Here is a 4500-nt window from a genome sequence, read left to right on the forward strand (position 1 = left end):
GTTTCCAACGAATTACTGTAAGTGGTCCAAATATCCACTAGCAGATTCTACAAAAAAAGTGTTTCAAAACTACTGTATCAAAAGGAATGTTCAACTCTGTGAGTTGAATGCACACACCACAAAGGAATTACTGAGAATGCTTCTGTGTCGTTTTTATGTGAAGATATTTCCTTTTCCACCATAGGCCTCATAGCGCTCCAAAAGTCCAATTTCAGTTGCAACAAAAAGTGTGTTTCAAACTGCCTAATCAAAAGAAAGTTTCAACTCTGTGTGTTGAATCCGCACATCACAAATTACTTTCTGAGAATGCTTCTGCCTATTCTTTATATGAAGATGTCTCCTTTTCTATCATAGGCCTCAAACCGCTCCAAATATCCACTTACAGATTCTACAAAAAGACTGTTTCAAAACTGCTCTATCAACAGGAAGCTTCAACTCTGTCAGTTGAATGCACACATCACAAAGAAATTTCTGAGAAAGCTTATCTCTAGTGTTTATCTGAAGATATTCCCATTTCCACCAAAGGCCTAAAAGCGGTCCAAACAGCCACATGCAGATTCGACAAAAAGAGTGTTTCAAAACTATACTATCAAAAGGAATGTTCAAATCTGTGAATTGAATGCACACACCAGAAATAAGTTACTGAGAATGAACCTGTGTAGTTTCTATTGGAAGATATTTCCTTTTCTCAAAGCACCACAAAGGTCTAACTGCAGATACTACAAAAACAGTGTTTCAAAACTGCTGTATCCAAAGGTACGTTCAACTCTGTGACTTGAATTCACACATCACAAAGAAGTTTATGAGAATGTTTCTGTCTAGTTTTTATGAGAGGATATCCCGTTTCCAACAAATTCCGATAAGCGGTCCAAATATCCACTTGCAGATTCTACAAAAAAAAGTATTTCAAAACTGTTCTAACAGAAGGAATGTTCAACTCTCTGAATTGAATGTTAACATCACAAAGCAGTTCTGAGAATTCTTCTTGCTAGGTTTTATGTGAAGATATTTCCTTTCTCACCACAGGCCTCAAAGCTCTCCAAATGTCCACTTGCAGTATCTACCAAAAGAGTATTTTAGAACTGCTCTAACAAAGGGAATGTTCAATTCTGTGATTTGAATGCAAACATCACAAAGTAGTTTCTAGAAGTCTTCTTGCTAGGCTTAATGGGAAGATATTTCCTTTTCTACCAATGGCATCAAAGAACTCCAAATGTCCACTTGCAAATTCTACCGAAAGAATGTTTCAGATCTGCTAAATGACAGGAAATGCTCAACTCTGTGAGTTGAATGCACACATCACAAAGAAGTTTGTGAGAATGCTTCTGTCTAGTTTTTGTAAGAGGATATTCCGTTTCCAACGAATTCCCGTAAGCAGCCCAAATATCCAATTGCAGATTCTACAAAAAGAGTTTTTCAAAACTACTCTATCAAAAGGAATTTGAACTCTGTGAGTTGAATGCTCACACCACAAAGAAGTTACTGAGAATGCTTATGTGTAGTTTTCATGTTAAAATATTTCCTTTTCCACCAGAGGTTTCATACCGCTCAAAGTGTCCACTTTCAGATTCTACAAAAAGAGTGTGTCAAACTGCTCTATCAAAAGACAGGTTCAACTCTGTGAGTTGAATGAACACATCACAAATTACTTTCTGAGAATTCTTCTGCCTAGTCTTTATATGAAGATATCTCTATTTCAACCTTAGGCCTCAAAGCCCTCCAAATATCCACTTGCAGATTCTATAAAAAGATTGTTTCAAATCTACTCTAGCAGAAGGAAGGTTCAACTGTGTCAACTGACTGCACACATCACAAAGAAATTTCTGAGAAGGCTTCTTTCTAGTTTTTATCTAAAGATATTCCCGTTTACACCAAAGGCCTGAAAACAGTCCAAATAGCCTCTTGCAGAATCTAAAGAAAGAGTGTTTGAAAACTACACTATCAAAAAGAATGTTCAAATCTGTAAGTTGAGTGCACACACCAAATAGAAGTTACTGAAAATGCTTCTTTTTAGTTTTCATTTGAAGATATTTCCTTTTCCACCATAGGCCTCAAAGCGCTCAAAGTATCCACTTGCAGATTCTACAAAAACAGTGTTTCAAAACTGCTCTGTCAAAAGACACGTTCAACTCTGTGAATCGAATGCACACATCACAAAGTAGTTAGTGAGAATTTTTCTGTGTAGTTTTATGTGAGGATATCCCGTTTCCAACGAATTCCCATAAGCTTTCCAAATATCCACTTGCAGGTTCTACTAAAAGAGTGTTTCAAAAGTGCTCTAACAAAACTTATATTCAACTCCATGAGTTGAATGCAAACATCAGAAATTAGTTTCTGAAAATGATTCTTTCTAGGTTTTATGTGAAGATATTTCCTTTTCTACCACAGGCCTTCAAGCTCTCCAAATGTCCACTTGCAGATTCTACAAAGAGAGTGTTTCCAAACTGCTCTAACAAAGGGAATGTTCAACTCCGTGAGATGTATCCAAACATCACAAAGTAGTTTCTGAGAATGCTTCTTGCTGGGTTTTATGTGAAGATATTTCCTTTTCTACCACAGGCCTCAAGCTCTCCAAATGTCCACATGCAGATTCTACAAAAAGGGTGTTTCAAATCTGCTCCATCAAAAGAAAGGTTCAACTCTGTCAGCAGAATGCACACATCACAAAGTAGTTTGTGAGAATGCTTTTCTCTAGTTTTTGTGTGAGGATATTCGTTTCCAACGAATTCCTATAAGCGGTCCAAATATCCACTTGCAGCTTCTACAAAAAGAGTGTTTCAAAACTACTCTATCAAAAGGAATGTTCAACTCTGTGAGTTGAATGCACACACCACAAAAAGTTACTGAGAATGCTTCTGTGTGGTTTTTAGGTGAAGATGTTTCCTTTTCCACCATAGGCCTCATAGTGCTGCAAATGTCCAATTTCAGATTCTACAAAAGAGTGTTTCAAAATTGCTCTTTCAAAAAGAAGGTTCAAATCTGTCAGTTGAATGCACACATCGCAAAGAAATTTCTGAGAAGGCTTTTCTCTAGTTTTTATCTGAAGATATTCCCGTTTCCACTAAAGGCCTGAAAGTGGTCCAAATAGCCACTTGCAGATTCTACAAAAAGAGTGTTTCAAAACTACACTATCAAAAGGAATGTTCAACTCTGTAAGTTACAATCCCTCACCACATAGAAGTTACTGAGCATGCTTCTGTGTATTTTTCATTTGAAGATATTTCCTTTTCCACCATAGGCCTCAAAGCGCTCAAAATGTCCACTTCCAGATCCTACAAAAACAGTATTTCAAAACTGCTCCATCAAAAAACACCTTCAACCCGGTGAGTTGAATGCACACATCACCAACAAGTTTGTGAGATTTCTTCTGTCTAGTGTTTCTCTGAGGATATCCCGTTTCCAACGAATTCCTATAAGCAGTCCAAATATCCACTTGCAGATACTACAAAAAGAATTTTTCAAAACTACTCAATCAAAAGGAATGTTCAACTCTGTGAGTTGAATGCACACACCACAAAGCAGTTAATGAGAATGCTTCTGTGTAGGTTTTATGTTAAAATATTTCCTTTTCCACCAGAGGCTTCATAGTGCTCAAAATGTCCACTTTCAGATTCTACAAAAAGAATGTGTCAAACTGCTCTATTAAAAGAAAGGTTCAACTCTGTGAGTTGAATGCACACATCACAAATTACTTTCTGAGAATGCTTCTGCCTAGTCTTTATATGAAGATATCTCCATTTCAACTTTAGGCCTCAAAGCGCTCCAAATATACACTTACAGATTCTACAAAAAGTTTGTTTCAAATCTGCTCTATCAGAAGGAAGGTTCAACTCGGTCAATTGAATGCACACATCACAAAGAAATTTCTGAGAAGGCTTCTTTCTAGTTTTTATCTGAAGATATTCCCGTTTACACCAAAGGCCTGAAAGCAGTCCAAATAGACACTTGCAGCATCTACAAAAAGAGTGTGGGAAAACTACACTATCAAAAAGAATGTGCAACTCTGTGAGTTGAATGCACACACCACATAGAAGTTACTGAGAATGCTTCTGTTTAGTTTTCATTTCAAGATATTTCCTTTTCCACCATAGGCCTCAAAGCGCTCAAAATGTTCACTTGCAGATTCTACAAAAACAGTGTTTCAGAACTGCTCTATCAAAAGACACATTCAACTCTGTGAGTCGAATGCACACATCACAAAGTAGTTTGTGAGAATGCTTCTGTGTCGTTTTTATGTGAGGATATCCCGTTTCCAACGAATTCCCATATGCGTTCCAAATATCCACTTGCGGAATCTACTAAAAGAGTGCTTCAAAAGTGCTCTAACAAAACTGATATTCAACTCCGTGTGTTGAATGCAAATATCAGAAATTAGTTTCTGAAAATTCTTCTTTCTAGATTTTATGTGAAGGTATTCCCTTTTCTACCACAGGCCTCCAAGCTCTCCAAATGTTCACTTGCAGATTCTACAAAAAGAGTGTTTCAAATCTGCTCTAACAA

This window comes from Pongo abelii, chromosome 5 (genome assembly GCF_028885655.2).
Source record: "Pongo abelii isolate AG06213 chromosome 5, NHGRI_mPonAbe1-v2.0_pri, whole genome shotgun sequence".
Taxonomy (NCBI): domain Eukaryota; kingdom Metazoa; phylum Chordata; class Mammalia; order Primates; family Hominidae; genus Pongo; species Pongo abelii.